Genomic DNA, 21,507 nt, shown 5'->3' with positions numbered 1-21,507 from the left:
TTTTCAGTGTTTTCTTTGGTGGGGAAAATATTGACACATATAAGGCAATCATATTCTATTAAAGTATGTATTTCTCAAAGGACTCACTATCGAAAAAGAATTTTATATATACCTTTCCATGTTTTAATTCACTTTACTCCCAGTCTTGTTTGCTTGCAAAAGCCTTCAGAAAATACCAAGAACCTACTTCATCTGGCAGTTTGCACAGCAACATGAGTGGAGATGCTCTTGTCACACTGCTTGGTTTCTCTGTCCCACCTTGCAAAGCACAACCTCCTCTCCGCCCTCCTGGGAAGGGAGTCAGTGCCCACCCTGAGCTCAATCCCTGGGGTAGATCTCTTGGTTCTGTCTTCACTGTACGCAGTGTTTCTTGCCCAGCACACAGAAACAGGGCCGGCACAAGTGATGGAAGACAGACTTTCCACAGGAGAAGGACATTTCGTTTCCTTAGCACAGAATCCGATAGTGAATATTAGCCTCAAAGGAGAAAGGTGGAGTGAATTTCCTCCATCTACTCCTGAAGGCTCCTTCTTTCTCGGACTCCTCCAGAACTGGGTGTGGCATGTGGGTACAAGCATGGGCTCCCTGCAAAAAGAAGGAGGCCTGCCTAGCACTAAGTGCTTCAGGTAAGGGGGGAGGACTCATCCCGAGACTCTAATAGGAAACAGTTAGAATGAGGGAAGTGGCAGAGAGATGTATCATAACCATTCAGAATGCTATGAGACCTACTAAGGGATGAGATTTCTTATTAAATGAAGTTGTAATTGACCCAGTAGTAGGCATGCTGAAACCCAGTTTTGTTCACTAAGAATCCAGCCATGGAGCAACTAAGCCCGTGCACCACAACTACTAAGCATGTGCTCTAGAGCCCACAAGTCAAGGCCAAGATGTGGGGTATTGGAAAATTTGTACACTGCCTGTGGGAATGTAAAATGGTGCAGCTATTATGAAAAAGAGTATGGGGATTCCTTATAAAATTATAAACAGAAATATATGATTCAGCAATCACAGTTCTGGGTATATATCCAAAGGAAATTAAATCAGTATCACAATGAGTTGAACTTAGGTTCATTGCAGCATTCTCCACAATAGCCTAGATATGCAACCAACTTCACAAAAGAAGTAAGTGTCCTGTGCCAGAGCTAACCTTAGGTACTTCAAAACAACTCTGTAAGTCTCTTAGCCCCTTAGAGAGGATGAAAGCAATATTACAGTTAAAAGTAACTTGTCCCAATTCCCTTAGTCTGGAATACTGAAACAAAAGTTCTACAGCAGGGGAAGCCTCCTAAACACACAGCACCTGCCAGGGTTTACCCCAGCCTTGGAAGAACTGGGAAGGATAAGACCAAGGCAGGCCTGAGGAAAGGTCACAGGGTGGGCAGGACGGGAGTGTGGGGAGCAGGGGCAGGGCTGTCCGGATGGAGCAGTGGGTTGTAAGAAGAGCAGTGACCCTGGGTCCTGCTGCCCTGAGTCTTTGTCCTGGGCCTGGTCAATCCCAGGAGACCAGGTTAGCAGGGCTGTGAGAGCCAGTGTGTGAAGCGAGCCCAGCAGCCCCTTCACACAGTCCTCTAGAATTCCTGCCGGCCATGAAGGGTCTTTAGGGGCAGCTGGACGTGGAGCCCTCTCAAATGGAAGCATGTCAGCACATCAGCCTTGGGAGGTGCTGAGGCTGAAATGAGGAGACTGAGCACATGCAGTGATCCCAAAGCATGTGTTCTCTGACTCATCCACCTCTGGGAGCGCCCTTTCCATGAGGAATAAACAGTGAGGATAAACCTAAGGTGAAGCTACAAGTCCTGAAAGTGTAGAGGGGAGAGTTCAAGTCTCATCCTCCACCTGACACTCACTATAAGAACTTGTTCTCCAGTGTCAAGTGATTATGAGAGTTTTGTTCCCACTAGGATATGGCCATCATACGTGAATGTAAAAAGGAAACCAAAATCCCTGGTGCAAAATACCCTCCAGATACCAAACAGAAATGAACCTTTCATCTTTGGCAGTGAAAAAGCAATGAAAGAGCAGTCTTGTGAGAAAGAAAATTTCTGAAATGGCAAAGCAACAAAAGATGACTATAAGCACAGTACAGTCAAAGGACATGGACACCATAACTCTATTATATCATTAAAATTTGGAAAGAACAAATCAGAATTCTACACATATTTCCCTCTTCTTCCTGATTTCATATTCACCTTCCTTAGTTTCTAAAGAACCGGGTGGAACCCAAGTGTTCTAGGAATTGTCTCACTTTAGATCCTACCTGAGAGTTGTCCGCTACGTGAATCGTCATCAGCAACGCTGTTATGTATGCTCTCCACGATGCATTCAATACAAACACAACCATGAGCATAAAGTTATTATACAAGTTGACCCACCCATTTCTCCTACTCGACTTGCTGGCTCACACAGCATCCCCCTGGTCTTCCCTCCAGGTTCTCAGACCTCCCCTGTGCTCTGTGCAGACAGAGTCCTTCAATAAGATATTGATCACAGTTGAAAAATTCAAATGAGGGAGAGATGCTGAGAAAATCACCTTTCGACCCCTCACTTCTATAGACCCATTTATAGCTTTCACCGTCAACCTTACCAACCTGAAATTCCAGATGTTACAGACACACTTGAAACATGGCTAGTGTGACCAAGCAAGTGTGTGTTTTTTGCATTGTTTAATAGAATGAGTTAATTATTGTTTGAACTAAATTAATCATAAATAGACACATTTGGTTAGTGGCTACCACACTGGAAAGCTCAGCTCTAAGAAATCCAAAGATGAGAAAGAGGCAACCAGCCACCCCTCCCCTGGTTGTTCTTTACTGCAGAAAATTTGATGGCCTGATCTGATCATTCGTATGTAGGTATATCTTGGGCTCTTGGACCCACGCCAGGCATTGCGAGCGTCCTTGTGGACACTGAAATAGTACAGTCAACACTCAGATCCAAGAGGAATTCCCAGCAAGGGGCCCACTTGTAGACAGAGGTGAAGGGCATGGCCCAGTACACCTGTATTAGACATAATCAGAGAGTAGGTGCAGAGGGGAGGGAGGGATTTCACTCTCTGCATGAGTCCATCCTTCTCACCGCTGACTCTAGAAGACCTCAGGAAGGCAGTGGAAAAGGCCCTGTAGGAGGTGAAAACTTTCTATACTGAAAACTACAGGACATTGCGGAAAGAAATTAAAGAAGAGACAAGTAATTGGAATGACATACCACGTTCATAGACTGGATTATTAAATACTGTTGGCATTTCTATACTCCAGAAAGTGATGTACGCATATATCGCAACAACACACAAAATTCCATGTCATTATTATAGAAGCGGACAGAATCCTAAAATACATATGGAACCCCCCACCCAAGTAGATAAAACAATCTTGAGAGCAAAGAGCAATGATGGAGATTAACACTTCCTGAACTCAAAACACATAACAATGCCACAGTAGTCAAAACAGTCTGCTACTGGCATCAAGACAGTGAGATAGACCAATGAAATATAATAGAGAGACGCCAAATAAACGCACATATATATGGCCAACTGATCTTGGCCAAGGTTCTAAGATTACCAAGTGAAGAAAGGATAGTCTCTTCAACAATCAACAGAATGAAAAGGCAACCTATAGGATGGGAGGAAATATGTGTAAAACTTGCATCTGAATAAGGGACCAATATCCAGAATATAAAAGAAACTACTACAAGGCAATTTCAGAAAAACAGCGGGCAAATAACTGAGTTCCAAAATGGGTAAAAAGCTTCACTAGACATTTCTCCATAAAGACATACAAGTAGTCAATCTACATATGAAAATTTGCTCAACATCGCTAAGCATCAGGGAAATGGAAATCAAGCCACAAGGAGATATCACTCACACCTGTTAGAATGTGTATTATAAAAAGACAATTAGGGCTTCCCTGGTGGCACAGTGGTTGAGAGTCCGCCTGCTGATGCAGGGGACACATGTTCGTGCCCCGGTTTGAGAGGATCCCACATGCCGCTGAGCGGCTTGGCCCATGAACCATGGCCGCTGAGCCTGTGCGTTTGGCGCCTGTGCTCCGCGACGGGAGACCTCACAACAATGAGAGGCCCGTGTACTGCAAACAAAAGAAAAAAAAAAGAAAGAAAAAGAAGAAAACAAAGAAAATTAATGGATGCTGGCAAAGATGTGAAGAAGTGGAACTTCTGTACCCTGTTTTGTACCCTGTAGTAATGTAAAATGGTGTAGCCATTATGGAAAACAGAATGGAGGTCCCCCAAAAATTATTAAGAGAACTCTCATAAAATCCAGCAATCACTCATTTAGGTTTATATACAAAGGAGATAAAACAAGAATGTCCAAGAGATATCTACAATCTCATGTCCATTGCAGCATTATACACAATACACAACATAGGAAAACTGCCTAGTGTCCATGGGAAGATGAATTAATAAAGAAAATGTGGTGTACACATACAGTGGAATGTCATTCAGTCTTTGAAAAAGAAGGAAATCCTGCCATTTGCAGCAACACGAAAGAACTTGGAGGACATTTGTAAGAGTGAAATAAGCCAGTCACGGAAGGTCAATAACTGAAAGAAAACTCAGAGAAGCAGAGAGTAGAAGGGTGGTTCCAAGAGCTGGCAGGAGGTTGACATGGGAAGTCTCTGTTCAATGGTTAGAATGTGTTATTTCAAAATGGAAAAGTTCTAGACACATGCTGTACAACAAGGTGCATGTAGTCAACAGGACTGACTGGACATTTCAAAACTTGTTAAGACGTTGGATTTCATCGTATGTGTACTTTTACAACAATAAAATATACATATGTAAAATAAATACCAAGTGGAAAAAGGGGAAAAAAGAAGAAAAATAAGGAAAGGGAGTCAACAGAGGGAAAGAAGAAAGGAGGAAGGGTCTCGAGTGTACACAGGTATCAGGAGATAATGGGAGAGAAGCTCCTCTCCCCAGGCTTTAAAGAAGACATCTCTCCAGAGTTCACTCCAGCAAGAGGGGGATGTCCTTTCTCTTCCCCATTCAACCAGAAGTGCCAATAGCATCCTAAGTGTGGCCCAGGCTGTGCTCAGGTGTACACTTTTCCTTGATCTCTAAACCAACCACCCCTGACTCCCCATGGCTCAGGTGCCCTTCCTGTATCTCCTTCCACTTCTCTAAAGCATTTCCCTCTTCAAGTCCAGCCCGAGGCTCCAATCCTGTCCTCACACGTGGGGTCCACTGGACGGGTCTCTGCGTTCTTAAGAGCCTCCCTGTGAGTAGCAGGCACTGAATCGCACACCAGGGTTCCCCTCAGCACCATCAGCAAACTACGACCTAGGGATTGAGGATTTCTAGAACAACTTTACTCATAGACAGTCTCTTGGGTAAACAAGTGACATTTTACAATCAAGCATTTTCAGTGTTTTCTTTGGTGGGGAAAATATTGACACATATAAGGCAATCATATTCTATTAAAGTATGTATTTCTCAAAGGACTCACTATCGAAAAAGAATTTTATATATACCTTTCCATGTTTTAATTCACTTTACTCCCAGTCTTGTTTGCTTGCAAAAGCCTTCAGAAAATACCAAGAACCTACTTCATCTGGCAGTTTGCACAGCAACATGAGTGGAGATGCTCTTGTCACACTGCTTGGTTTCTCTGTCCCACCTTGCAAAGCACAACCTCCTCTCCGCCCTCCTGGGAAGGGAGTCAGTGCCCACCCTGAGCTCAATCCCTGGGGTAGATCTCTTGGTTCTGTCTTCACTGTACGCAGTGTTTCTTGCCCAGCACACAGAAACAGGGCCGGCACAAGTGATGGAAGACAGACTTTCCACAGGAGAAGGACATTTCGTTTCCTTAGCACAGAATCCGATAGTGAATATTAGCCTCAAAGGAGAAAGGTGGAGTGAATTTCCTCCATCTACTCCTGAAGGCTCCTTCTTTCTCGGACTCCTCCAGAACTGGGTGTGGCATGTGGGTACAAGCATGGGCTCCCTGCAAAAAGAAGGAGGCCTGCCTAGCACTAAGTGCTTCAGGTAAGGGGGGAGGACTCATCCCGAGACTCTAATAGGAAACAGTTAGAATGAGGGAAGTGGCAGAGAGATGTATCATAACCATTCAGAATGCTATGAGACCTACTAAGGGATGAGATTTCTTATTAAATGAAGTTGTAATTGACCCAGTAGTAGGCATGCTGAAACCCAGTTTTGTTCACTAAGAATCCAGCCATGGAGCAACTAAGCCCGTGCACCACAACTACTAAGCATGTGCTCTAGAGCCCACAAGTCAAGGCCAAGATGTGGGGTATTGGAAAATTTGTACACTGCCTGTGGGAATGTAAAATGGTGCAGCTATTATGAAAAAGAGTATGGGGATTCCTTATAAAATTATAAACAGAAATATATGATTCAGCAATCACAGTTCTGGGTATATATCCAAAGGAAATTAAATCAGTATCACAATGAGTTGAACTTAGGTTCATTGCAGCATTCTCCACAATAGCCTAGATATGCAACCAACTTCACAAAAGAAGTAAGTGTCCTGTGCCAGAGCTAACCTTAGGTACTTCAAAACAACTCTGTAAGTCTCTTAGCCCCTTAGAGAGGATGAAAGCAATATTACAGTTAAAAGTAACTTGTCCCAATTCCCTTAGTCTGGAATAATGAAACAAAAGTTCTACAGCAGGGGAAGCCTCCTAAACACACAGCACCTGCCAGGGTTTACCCCAGCCTTGGAAGAACTGGGAAGGATAAGACCAAGGCAGGCCTGAGGAAAGGTCACAGGGTGGGCAGGACGGGAGTGTGGGGAGCAGGGGCAGGGCTGTCCGGATGGAGCAGTGGGTTGTAAGAAGAGCAGTGACCCTGGGTCCTGCTGCCCTGAGTCTTTGTCCTGGGCCTGGTCAATCCCAGGAGACCAGGTTAGCAGGGCTGTGAGAGCCAGTGTGTGAAGCGAGCCCAGCAGCCCCTTCACACAGTCCTCTAGAATTCCTGCCGGCCATGAAGGGTCTTTAGGGGCAGCTGGACGTGTAGCCCTCTCAAATGGAAGCATGTCAGCACATCAGCCTTGGGAGGTGCTGAGGCTGAAATGAGGAGACTGAGCACATGCAGTGATCCCAAAGCATGTGTCCTCTGACTCATCCACCTCTGGGAGCGCCCTTTCCATGAGGAATAAACAGTGAGGACAAACCTAAGGTGAAGCTACAAGTCCTGAAAGTGTAGAGGGGGAGAGTTCAAGTCTCATCCACCACCTGACACTCACTATAAGAACTTGTTCTCCAGTGCCAAGTGACTATGAGAGTTTTGTTCCCACTAGGATATGGCCATCATACGTGAATGTAAAAAGGAAACCAAAATCCTGGTGCAAAATACCCTCCCGGTATCAAACAGAAATGAACCTTTCATCTTTGGCAGTGAAAAAGCAATGAAAGAGCAGTCTTGTGAGAAAGAAAATTTCTGAAATGGCAAAGCAACAAAAGATGACTATAAGCACAGTACAGTCAAAGGACATGGACACCATAACTCTATTATATTATTAAAATTTGGAAAGAACAAATCAGAATTCTACACATATTTCCCTCTTCTTCCTGATTTCATATTCACCTTCCTTAGTTTCTAAAGAACCGGGTGGAACCCAAGTGTTCTAGGAATTGTCTCACTTTAGATCCTACCTGAGAGTTGTCCGCTACGTGAATCGTCATCAGCAACGCTGTTATGTATGCTCTCCACGATGCATTCAATACAAACACAACCATGAGCATAAAGTTATTATACAAGTTGACCCACCCATTTCTCCTACTCGACTTGCTGGCTCACACAGCCTCCCCCTGGTCTTCCCTCCAGGTTCTCAGACCTCCCTGTGCTCTGTGCAGACAGAGTCCTTCAATAAGATATTGATCACAGTTGAAAAATTCAAATGAGGGAGAGATGCTGAGAAAATCACCTTTCGACCCCTCACTTCTATAGACCCATTTATAGCTTTCACCGTCAACCTTACCAACCTGAAATTCCAGATGTTACAGACACACTTGAAACATGGCTAGTGTGACCAAGCAATTGTGTGTTTTTTGCATTGTTTAATAGAATGAGTTAATTATTGTTTGAACTAAATTAATCATAAATAGACACATTTGGTTAGTGGCTACCACACTGGAAAGCTCAGCTCTAAGAAATCCAAAGATGAGAAAGAGGCAACCAGCCACCCCTCCCCTGGTTGTTCTTTACTGCAGAAAATTTGATGGCCTGATCTGATCATTCGTATGTAGGTATATCTTGGGCTCTTGGACCCACGCCAGGCATTGCGAGAGTCCTTGTGGACACTGAAATAGTACAGTCAACACTCAGATCCAAGAGGAATTCCCAGCAAGGGGCCCACTTGTAGACAGAGGTGAAGGGCATGGCCCAGTACACCTGTATTAGACATAATCAGAGAGTAGGTGCAGAGGGGAGGGAGGCATTTCACTCTCTGCATGAGTCCATCCTTCTCACCGCTGACTCTAGAAGACCTCAGGAAGGCAGTGGAAAAGGCCCTGTAGGAGGTGAAAACTTTCTATACTGAAAACTACAGGACATTGCGGAAAGAAATTAAAGAAGAGACAAGTAATTGGAATGACATACCACGTTCATAGACTGGATTATTAAATACTGTTGGCATTTCTATACTACAGAAAGTGATGTACACATATATCGCAACAACCCACAAAATTCCATGTCATAATTATAGAAGCGGACAGAATCCTAAAATACATATTTCACCCCCCCCAAAGTAGATAAAACAATCTTGAGAGCAAAGAGCAATGATGGAGATGAACACTTCCTGAACTCAAAACACATAACAATGCCACAGTAGTCAAAACAGTCTGCTACTGGCATCAAGACAGTGAGATAGACCAATGAAATATAATAGAGAGACGCCAAATAAACGCACATATATATGGCCAACTGATCTTGGCCAAGGTTCTAAGATTACCAAGTGAAGAAAGGATAGTCTCTTCAACAATCAACAGAATGAAAAGGCAACCTGTAGGATGGGAGGAAATATGTATAAAACTTGCATCTGAATAAGGGACCAATATCCAGAATATAAAAGAAACTACTACAAGGCAATTTCAGAAAAACAGCGGGCAAATAACTGAGTTTCAAAATGGGTAAAAAGCTTCACTAGACATTTCTCCATAAAGACATACAAGTGGTCAATCTACATATGAAAATTTGCTCAACATCGCTAAGCATCAGGGAAATGGAAATCAAGCCACAAGGAGATATCACTCACACCTGTTAGAATGTGTATTATAAAAAGACAATTAAGGGGCTTCCCTGGTGGCGCAGTGGTTGAGAGTCCGCCTGCCGATGCAGGGGACATAGGTTCGTGCCTCGGTCCGGGAAGATCCCACATGCCGCGGAGTGGCTGGGACTTTGAGCCATGGCCACTGAGCCTGCGTGTCCGGATCCTGTGCTCCGCAACGGGAGAGACCACAACAGTGAGAGGCACGCGTACCGCAAAAAAAAAAAAAAAAAAAAAAAAAAAAAGACAATTAGGGCTTCCCTGGTGGCACAGTGGTTGAGAGTCCGCCTGCCGATGCAGGGGACACATGTTCGTGCCCCGGTTTGAGAGGATCCCACATGCCGCTGAGCGGCTTGGCCCATGAACCATGGCCGCTGAGCCTGTGCGTTTGGCGCCTGTGCTCCGCGACGGGAGACCTCACAACAATGAGAGGCCCGTGTACTGCAAACAAAAGAAAAAAAAAAGAAAGAAAAAGAAGAAAACAAAGAAAATTAATGGATGCTGGCAAAGATGTGAAGAAGTGGAACTTCTGTACCCTGTTTTGTACCCTGTAGTAATGTAAAATGGTGTAGCCATTATGGAAAACAGAATGGAGGTCCCCCAAAAATTATTAAGAGAACTCTCATAAAATCCAGCAATCACTCATTTAGGTTTATATACAAAGGAGATAAAACAAGAATGTCCAAGAGATATCTACAATCTCATGTCCACTGCAGCATTATACACAATACACAACATAGGAAAACTGCCTAGTGTCCATGGGAAGATGAATTAATAAAGAAAATGTGGTGTACACATACAGTGGAATGTCATTCAGTCTTTGAAAAAGAAGGAAATCCTGCCATTTGCAGCAACACGAAAGAACTTGGAGGACATTTGTAAGAGTGAAATAAGCCAGTCACGGAAGGTCAAAAACTGAAAGAAAACTCCGAGAAGCAGAGAGTAGAAGGGTGGTTCCAAGAGCTGGCAGGAGGTTGACATGGGAAGTCTCTGTTCAATGGTTAGAATGTGTTATTTCAAAATGGAAAAGTTCTAGACACATGCTGTACAACAAGGTGCATGTAGTCAACAGGACTGACTGGACATTTCAAAACTTGTTAAGACGTTGGATTTCATCGTATGTGTACTTTTACAACAATAAAATATACATATGTAAAATAAATACCAAGTGGAAAAAGGGGATAAAAGAAGAAAAATAAGGAAAGGGAGTCAACAGAGGGAAAGAAGAAAGGAGGAAGGGTCTCGAGTGTACACAGGTATCAGGAGATAATGGGAGAGAAGCTCCTCTCCCCAGGCTTTAAAGAAGACATCTCTCCAGAGTTCACTCCAGCAAGAGGGGGATGTCCTTTCTCTTCCCCATTCAACCAGAAGTGCCAATAGCATCCTAAGTGTGGCCCAGGCTGTGCTCAGGTGTACACTTTTCCTTGATCTCTAAACCAACCACCCCTGACTCCCCATGGCTCAGGTGCCCTTCCTGTATCTCCTTCCACTTCTCTAAAGCATTTCCCTCTTCAAGTCCAGCCCGAGGCTCCAATCCTGTCCTCACACGTGGGGTCCACTGGGCGGGTCTCTGCGTTCTTAAGAGCCTCCCTGTGAGTAGCAGGCACTGAATCGCACACCAGGGTTCCCCTCAGCACCATCAGCGAACTACGACCTAGGGATTGAGGATTTCTAGAACAACTTTACTCATAGACAGTCTCTTGGGTAAACAAGTGACATTTTACAATCAAGCATTTTCAGTGTTTTCTTTGGTGGGGAAAATATTGACACATATAAGGCAATCATATTCTATTAAAGTATGTATTTCTCAGAGGACTCACTATCGAAAAAAAATTTTTAAGTATAACTTTCCATGTTTTAATTGACTTTACTCCCAGACTTGTTTGCTTGCAAAAGCCTTCAGAAAATACCAAGAACCTACTTCATCTGGCAGTTTGCACAGCAACATGAGTGGAGATGCTCTTGTCACACTGCTTGGTTTCTCTGTCCCACCTTGCAAAGCACAACCTCCTCTCCGCCCTCCTGGGAAGGGAGTCAGTGCCCACCCTGAGCTCAATCCCTGGGGTAGATCTCTTGGTTCTGTCTTCACTGTACGCGGTGTTTCTTGCCCAGCACACAGAAACAGGGCCGGCACAAGTGATGGAAGACAGACTTTCCACAGGAGAAGGACATTTCGTTTCCTTAGCACAGAATCCGAGAGTGAATATTAGCCTCAAAGGAGAAAGGTGGAGTGAATTTCCTCCATCTACTCCTGAAGGCTCCTTCTTTCTCGGACTCCTCCAGAACTGGGTGTGGCATGTGGGTACAAGCATGGGCTCCCTGCAAAAGGAAGGAGGCCTGCCTAGCACTAGGTGCTTCAGGTAAGGGGGGAGGACTCATCCCGAGACTCTAATAGGAAACAGTTAGAATGAGGGAAGTGGCAGAGAGATGTATCATAACCATTCAGAATGCTATGAGACCTACTAAGGGATGAGATTTCTTATTAAATGAAGTTGTAATTGACCCAGTAGTAGGCATGCTGAAACCCAGTTTTGTTCACTAAGAATCCAGCCATGGAGCAACTAAGCCCATGCACCACAACTACTAAGCCTGTGCTCTAGAGCCCACAAGTCAAGGCCAAGATGTGGGGTATTGGAAAATTTGTACACTGCCTGTGGGAATGTAAAATGGTGCAGCTATTATGAAAAAGAGTATGGGGATTCCTTATAAAACTATAAACAGAAATATCATATGATTCAGCAATCACAGTTCTGGGTATATATCCAAAGGAAATTAAATCAGTATCACAATGAGTTGAACTTAGGTTCATTGCAGCATTCTCCACAATAGCCTAGATATGCAACCAACTTCACAAAAGAAGTAAGTGTCCTGTGCCTGAGCTAACCTTAGGTACTTCAAAACAACTCTGTAAGTCTCTTAGCCCCTTAGAGAGGATGAAAGCAATATTACAGTTAAAAGTAACTTGTCCCAATTCCCTTAGTCTGGAATACTGAAACAAAAGTTCTACAGCAGGGGAAGCCTCCTAAACACACAGCACCTGCCAGGGTTTACCCCAGCCTTGGAAGAACTGGGAAGGATAAGACCAAGGCAGGCCTGAGGAAAGGTCAGAGGGTGGGCAGGACGGGAGTGTGGGGAGCAGGGGCAGGGCTGTCCGGATGGAGCAGTGGGTTGTAAGAAGAGCAGTGACCCTGGGTCCTGCTGCCCTGAGTCTTTGTCCTGGGCCTGGTCAATCCCAGGAGACCAGGATAGCAGGGCTGTGACAGCCAGTGTGTGAAGCGAGCCCAGCAGCCCCTTCACACAGTCCTCTTGAATTCCTGCCGGCCATGAAGGGTCTTTAGGGGCAGCTGGATGTGGAGCCCTCTCAAATGGAAGCATGTCAGCACATCAGCCTTGGGAGGTGCTGAGGCTGAAATGAGGAGACTGAGCACATGCAGTGATCCCAAAGCATGTGTTCTCTGACTCATCCACCTCTGGGAGCGCCCTTTCCATGAGGAATAAACAGTGAGGACAAACCTAAGGTGAAGCTACAAGTCCTGAAAGTGTAGAGGGGGAGAGTTCAAGTCTCATCCTCCACCTGACACTCCCTATAAGAACTTGTTCTCCAGTGTCAAGTGATTATGAGAGTTTTGTTCCCACTAGGATATGGCCATCATACGTGAAGGTAAAAAGGAAACCAAAATCCTGGTGCGAAATACCCTCCAGATACCAAACAGAAATGAACCTTTCATCTTTGGCAGTGAAAAAGCAATGAAAGAGTAGTCTTCTGATAAAGAAAATTTCTGAATGGCAAAGCAAGAAAAGATGACTATAAGCACAGTACAGTCAAAGGACATGGACACCATAACTCTATTATATCATTAAAATTTGGAAAGAACAAATCAGAATTCTACACATATTTCCCTCATCTTCCTGATTTCATATTCACCTTCCTTAGTTTCTAAAGAACCGGGTGGAACCCAAGTGTTCTAGGAATTGTCTCGCTTTAGATCCTACCTGAGAGTTGTTCGCTACGTGAATCGTCATCAGCAACGCTGTTATGTATGCTCTCCACGATGCATTCTGTACAAACACAACCATGAGCATAAAGTTATTATACAAGTTGACCCACCCATTTCTCCTAATCGACTTGCTGGCTCACACAGCCTCCCCCTGGTCTTCCCTCCACGTTCTCAGACCTCCCCTGTGCTCTGTGCAGACAGAGTCCTTCAATAAGATATTGATCACCGTTGAAAATTTCAAATGAGGGAGAGATGCTGAGAAAATCACCTTTCGACCCCTCACTTCTATAGACCCATTTATAGCTTTCACCGTCAACCTTACCAACCTGAAATTCCAGATGTTACAGACACACTTGAAACATGGCTAGTGTGACCAAGCAATTGTGTGTTTTTTGCATTGTTTAATAGAATGAGTTAATTATTGTTTGAACTAAATTAATCATAAATAGACACATTTGGTTAGTGGCTACCACACTGGAAAGCTCAGCTCTAAGAAATCCAAAGATGAGAAAGAGGCAACCAGCCACCCCTCCCCTGGTTGTTCTTTACTGCAGAAAATTTGATGGCCTGATCTGATCATTCGTATGTAGGTATATCTTGGGCTCTTGGACCCACGCCAGGCATTGCGAGAGTCCTTGTGGACACTGAAATAGTACAGTCAACACTCAGATCCAAGAGGAATTCCCAGCAAGGGGCCCACTTGTAGACAGAGGTGAAGGGCATGGCCCAGTACACCTGTATTAGACATAATCAGAGAGTAGGTGCAGAGGGGAGGGAGGCATTTCACTCTCTGCATGAGTCCATCCTTCTCACCGCTGACTCTAGAAGACCTCAGGAAGGCAGTGGAAAAGGCCCTGTAGGAGGTGAAAACTTTCTATACTGAAAACTACAGGACATTGCGGAAAGAAATTAAAGAAGAGACAAGTAATTGGAATGACATACCACGTTCATAGACTGGATTATTAAATACTGTTGGCATTTCTATACTCCAGAAAGTGATGTACGCATATATCGCAACAACACACAAAATTCCATGTCATTATTATAGAAGCGGACAGAATCCTAAAATACATATGGAACCCCCCACCCAAGTAGATAAAACTATCTTGAGAGCAAAGAGCAATGATGGAGATGAACACTTCCTGAACTCAAAACACATAACAATGCCACAGTAGTCAAAACAGTCTGCTACTGGCATCAAGACAGTGAGATAGACCAATGAAATATAATAGAGAGACGCCAAATAAACGCACATATATATGGCCAACTGATCTTGGCCAAGGTTCTAAGATTACCAAGTGAAGAAAGGATAGTCTCTTCAACAATCAACAGAATGAAAAGGCAACCTATAGGATGGGAGGAAATATGTGTAAAACTTGCATCTGAATAAGGGACCAATATCCAGAATATAAAAGAAACTACTACAAGGCAATTTCAGAAAAACAGCAGGCAAATAACTGAGTTTCAAAATGGGTAAAAAGCTTCACTAGACATTTCTCCATAAAGACATACAAGTAGTCAATCTACATATGAAAATTTGCTCAACATCGCTAAGCATCAGGGAAATGGAAATCAAGCCACAAGGAGATATCACTCACACCTGTTAGAATGTGTATTATAAAAAGACAATTAGGGCTTCCCTGGTGGCACAGTGGTTGAGAGTCCGCCTGCCGATGCAGGGGACACATGTTCGTGCCCCGGTTTGAGAGGATCCCACATGCCGCTGAGCGGCTTGGCCCATGAACCATGGCCGCTGAGCCTGTGCGTTTGGCGCCTGTGCTCCGCGACGGGAGACCTCACAACAATGAGAGGCCCGTGTACTGCAAACAAAAAGAAAAAAAAAAGAAAGAAAAAGAAGAAAAGAAAGAAAATTAATGGATGCTGGCAAAGATGTGAAGAAGTGGAACTTCTGTACCCTGTTTTGTACCCTGTAGTAATGTAAAATGGTGTAGCCATTATGGAAAACAGAATGGAGGTCCCCCAAAAATTATTAAGAGAACTCTCATAAAATCCAGCAATCACTCATTTAGGTTTATATACAAAGGAGATAAAACAAGAATGTCCAAGAGATATCTACAATCTCATGTCCATTGCAGCATTATACACAATACACAACATAGGAAAACTGCCTAGTGTCCATGGGAAGATGAATTAATAAAGAAAATGTGGTGTACACATACAGTGGAATGTCATTCAGTCTTTGAAAAAGAAGGAAATCCTGCCATTTGCAGCAACACGAAAGAACTTGGAGGACATTTGTAAGAGTGAAATAAGCCAGTCACGGAAGGTCAAAAACTGAAAGAAAACTCCGAGAAGCAGAGAGTAGAAGGGTGGTTCCAAGAGCTGGCAGGAGGTTGACATGGGAAGTCTCTGTTCAATGGTTAGAATGTGTTATTTCAAAATGGAAAAGTTCTAGACACATGCTGTACAACAAGGTGCATGTAGTCAACAGGACTGACTGGACATTTCAAAACTTGTTAAGACGTTGGATTTCATCGTATGTGTACTTTTACAACAATAAAATATACATATGTAAAATAAATACCAAGTGGAAAAAGGGGATAAAGGAAGAAAAATAAGGAAAGGGAGTCAACAGAGGGAAAGAAGAAAGGAGGAAGGGTCTCGAGTGTACACAGGTATCAGGAGATAATGGGAGAGAAGCTCCTCTCCCCAGGCTTTAAAGAAGACATCTCTCCAGAGTTCACTCCAGCAAGAGGGGGATGTCCTTTCTCTTCCCCATTCAACCAGAAGTGCCAATAGCATCCTAAGTGTGGCCCAGGCTGTGCTCAGGTGTACACTTTTCCTTGATCTCTAAATCAACCACCCCTGACTCCCCATGGCTCAGGTGCCCTTCCTGTATCTCCTTCCACTTCTCTAAAGCATTTCCCTCTTCAAGTCCAGCCCGAGGCTCCAATCCTGTCCTCACACGTGGGGTCCACTGGGCGGGTCTCTGCGTTCTTAAGAGCCTCCCTGTGAGTAGCAGGCACTGAATCGCACGCCAGGGTTCCCCTCAGCACCATCAGCAAACTACGACCTAGGGATTGAGGATTTCTAGAACAACTTTACTCATAGACAGTCTCTTGGGTAAACAAGTGACATTTTACAATCAAGCATTTTCAGTGTTTTCTTTGGTGGGGAAAATATTGACACATATAAGGCAATCATATTCTATTAAAGTATGTATTTCTCAAAGGACTCAGTATCAAAAAAGAATTTTATATATAACTTTCCATGTTTTAATTCACTTTACTCCCAGTCTTGTTTGCTTGCAAAAGCCTTCAGAAAATACCAAGAACCTACTTCATCTGGCAGTTTGCACAGCAACATGAGTGGAGATGCTCTTGTCACACTGCTTGGTTTCTCTGTCCCACCTTGCAAAGCACAACCTCCTCTCCGCCCTCCTGGGAAGGGAGTCAGTGCCCACCCTGAGCTCAATCCCTGGGGTAGATCTCTTGGTTCTGTCTTCACTGTACGCAGTGTTTCTTGCCCAGCACACAGAAACAGGGCCGGCACAAGTGATGGAAGACAGACTTTCCACAGGAGAAGGACATTTCGTTTCCTTAGCACAGAATCCGATAGTGAATATTAGCCTCAAAGGAGAAAGGTGGAGTGAATTTCCTCCATCTACTCCTGAAGGCTCCTTCTTTCTCAGACTCCTCCAGAACTGGGTGTGGAATGTGGGTACAAGCATGGGCTCCCTGCAAAAAGAAGGAGGCCTGCCTAGCACTAGGTGCTTCAGGTAAGGGGGGAGGACTCATCCCGAGACTCTAATAGGAAACAGTTAGAATGAGGGAAGTGGCAGAGAGATATATCATAACCATTCAGAATGCTATGAGACCTACTAAGGGATGAGATTTCTTATTAAATGAAGTTGTAATTGACCCAGTAGTAGGCATGCTGAAACCCAGTTTTGTTCACTAAGAATCCAGCCATGGAGCAACTAAGCCCATGCACCACAACTACTAAGCCTGTGCTCTAGAGCCCACAAGTCAAGGCCAAGATGTGGGGTATTGGAAAATTTGTACACTGCCTGTGGGAATGTAAAATGGTGCAGCTATTATGAAAAAGAGTATGGGGATTCCTTATAAAACTATAAACAGAAATATCATATGATTCAGCAATCACAGTTCTGGGTATATATCCAAAGGAAATTAAATCAGTATCACAATGAGTTGAACTTAGGTTCATTGCAGCATTCTCCACAATAGCCTACATATGCAACCAACTTCACAAAAGAAGTAAGTGTCCTGTGCCTGAGCTAACCTTAGGTACTTCAAAACAACTCTGTAAGCCTCTTAGCCCCTTAGAGAGGATGAAAGCAATATTACAGTTAAAAGTAACTTGTCCCAATTCCCTTAGTCTGGAATACTGAAACAAAAGTTCTACAGCAGGGGAAGCCTCCTAAACACACAGCACCTGCCAGGGTTTACCCCAGCCTTGGAAGAACTGGGAAGGATAAGACCAAGGCAGGCCTGAGGAAAGGTCAGAGGGTGGGCAGGACGGGAGTGTGGGGAGCAGGGGCAGGGCTGTCCGGATGGAGCAGTGGGTTGTAAGAAGAGCAGTGACCCTGGGTCCTGCTGCCCTGAGTCTTTGTCCTGGCCTTGGTCAATCCCAGGAGACCAGGTTAGCAGGGCTGTGAGAGCCAGTGTGTGAAGCGAGCCCAGCAGCCCCTTCACACAGTCCTCTTGAATTCCTGCCGGCCATGAAGGGTCTTTAGGGGCAGCTGGACGTGGAGCCCTCTCAAATGGAAGCATGTCAGCACATCAGCCTTGGGAGGTGCTGAGGCTGAAATGAGGAGACTGAGCACATGCAGTGATCCCAAAGCATGTGTTCTCTGACTCATCCACCTCTGGGAGCGCCCTTTCCATGAGGAATAAACAGTGAGGACAAACCTAAGGTGAAGCTACAAGTCTTGAAATTGTAGAGGGGGAGAGTTCAAGTCTCATCCTCCACCTGACACTCCCTATAAGAACTTGTTCTCCAGTGTCAAGTGATTATGAGAGTTTTGTTCCCACTAGGATATGGCCATCATACGTGAAGGTAAAAAGGAAACCAAAATCCTGGTGCGAAATACCCTCCAGATACCAAACAGAAATGAACCTTTCATCTTTGGCAGTGAAAAAGCAATGAAAGAGTAGTCTTGTGATAAAGAAAATTTCTGAATGGCAAAGCAAGAAAAGATGACTATAAGCACAGTACAGTCAAAGGACATGGACACCATAACTCTATTATATCATTAAAATTTGGAAAGAACAAATCAGAATTCTACACATATTTCCCTCATCTTCCTGATTTCATATTCACCTTCCTTAGTTTCTAAAGAACCGGGTGGAACCCAAGTGTTCTAGGAATTGTCTCGCTTTAGATCCTACCTGAGAGTTGATCGCTACGTGAATCGTCATCAGCAACGCTGTTATGTATGCTCTCCACGATGCATTCTGTACAAACACAACCATGAGCATAAAGTTATTATACAAGTTGACCCACCCATTTCTCCTACTCGACTTGCTGGCTCACACAGCCTCCCCCTGGTCTTCCCTCCAGGTTCTCAGACCTCCCCTGTGCTCTGTGCAGACAGAGTCCTTCAATAAGATATTGATCACCGTTGAAAATTTCAAATGAGGGAGAGATGCTGAGAAAATCACCTTTCGACCCCTCACTTCTATAGACCCATTTATAGCTTTCACCGTCAACCTTACCAACCTGAAATTCCAGATGTTACAGACACACTTGAAACATGGCTAGTGTGACCAAGCAATTGTGTGTTTTTTGCATTGTTTAATAGAATGAGTTAATTATTGTTTGAACTAAATTAATCATAAATAGACACATTTGGTTAGTGGCTACCACACTGGAAAGCTCAGCTCTAAGAAATCCAAAGATGAGAAAGAGGCAACCAGCCACCCCTCCCCTGGTTGTTCTTTACTGCAGAAAATTTGATGGCCTGATCTGATCATTCGTATGTAGGTATATCTTGGGCTCTTGGACCCACGCCAGGCATTGCGAGCGTCCTTGTGGACACTGAAATAGTACAGTCAACACTCAGATCCAAGAGGAATTCCCAGCAAGGGGCCCACTTGTAGACAGAGGTGAAGGGCATGGCCCAGTACACCTGTATTAGACATAATCAGAGAGTAGGTGCAGAGGGGAGGGAGGGATTTCACTCTCTGCATGAGTCCATCCTTCTCACCGCTGACTCTAGAAGACCTCAGGAAGGCAGTGGAAAAGGCCCTGTAGGAGGTGAAAACTTTGTATACTGAAAACTACAGGACATTGTGGAAAGAAATTAAAGAAGAGACAAGTAATTGGAATGACATACCACGTTCATAGACTGGATTATTAAATACTGTTGGCATTTCTATACTCCAGAAAGTGATGTACGCATATATCGCAACAACACACAAAATTCCATGTCATTATTATAGAAGCGGACAGAATCCTAAAATACATATGGAACCCCCCACCCAAGTAGATAAAACTATCTTGAGAGCAAAGAGCAATGATGGAGATTAACACTTCCTGAACTCAAAACACATAACAATGCCACAGTAGTCAAAACAGTCTGCTACTGGCATCAAGACAGTGAGATAGACCAATGAAATATAATAGAGTGACGCCAAATAAATGCACATATATATGGCCAACTGATCTTGGCCAAGGTTCTAAGATTACCAAGTGAAGAAAGGATAGTCTCTTCAACAATCAACAGAATGAAAAGGCAACCTATAGGATGGGAGGAGATATGTGTAAAACTTGCATCTGAATAAGGGACCAATATCCAGAATATAAAAGAAACTACTACAAGGCAATTTCAGAAAAACAGCAGGCAAATAACTGAGTTTCAAAATGGGTAAAAAGCTTCACTAGACATTTCTCCATAAAGACATACAAGTAGTCAATCTACATATGAAAATTTGCTCAACATCGCTAAGCATCAGGGAAATGGAAATCAAGCCACAAGGAGATATCACTCACACCTGTTAGAATGTGTATTATAAAAAGACAATTAGGGCTTCCCTGGTGGCACAGTGGTTGAGAGTCCGCCTGCCGATGCAGGGGACACATGTTCGTGCCCCGGTTTGAGAGGATCCCACATGCCGCTGAGCGGCTTGGCCCATGAACCATGGCCGCTGAGCCTGTGCGTTTGGCGCCTGTGCTCCGCGACGGGAGACCTCACAACAATGAGAGGCCCGTGTACTGCAAACAAAAAGAAAAAAAAAAGAAAGAAAAAGAAGAAAAGAAAGAAAATTAATGGATGCTGGCAAAGATGTGAAGAAGTGGAACTTCTGTACCCTGTTTTGTACCCTGTAGTAATGTAAAATGGTGTAGCCATTATGGAAAACAGAATGGAGGTCCCCCAAAAATTATTAAGAGAACTCTCATAAAATCCAGCAATCACTCATTTAGGTTTATATACAAAGGAGATAAAACAAGAATGTCCAAGAGATATCTACAATCTCATGTCCATTGCAGCATTATACACAATACACAACATAGGAAAACTGCCTAGTGTCCATGGGAAGATGAATTAATAAAGAAAATGTGGTGTACACATACAGTGGAATGTCATTCAGTCTTTGAAAAAGAAGGAAATCCTGCCATTTGCAGCAACACGAAAGAACTTGGAGGACATTTGTAAGAGTGAAATAAGCCAGTCACGGAAGGTCAAAAACTGAAAGAAAACTCCGAGAAGCAGAGAGTAGAAGGGTGGTTCCAAGAGCTGGCAGGAGGTTGACATGGGAAGTCTCTGTTCAATGGTTAGAATGTGTTATTTCAAAATGGAAAAGTTCTAGACACATGCTGTACAACAAGGTGCATGTAGTCAACAGGACTGACTGGACATTTCAAAACTTGTTAAGACGTTGGATTTCATCGTATGTGTACTTTTACAACAATAAAATATACATATGTAAAATAAATACCAAGTGGAAAAAGGGGATAAAAGAAGAAAAATAAGGAAAGGGAGTCAACAGAGGGAAAGAAGAAAGGAGGAAGGGTCTCGAGTGTACACAGGTATCAGGAGATAATGGGAGAGAAGCTCCTCTCCCCAGGCTTTAAAGAAGACATCTCTCCAGAGTTCACTCCAGCAAGAGGGGGATGTCCTTTCTCTTCCCCATTCAACCAGAAGTGCCAATAGCATCCTAAGTGTGGCCCAGGCTGTGCTCAGGTGTACACTTTTCCTTGATCTCTAAACCAACCACCCCTGACTCCCCATGGCTCAGGTGCCCTTCCTGTATCTCCTTCCACTTCTCTAAAGCATTTCCC

Source organism: Mesoplodon mirus (genome assembly GCF_964341445.2).
Source record: "Mesoplodon mirus genome assembly, contig: HAP1_SCAFFOLD_734, whole genome shotgun sequence".
Taxonomy (NCBI): domain Eukaryota; kingdom Metazoa; phylum Chordata; class Mammalia; order Artiodactyla; family Ziphiidae; genus Mesoplodon; species Mesoplodon mirus.
This window is presented reverse-complemented; position numbering follows the sequence as displayed.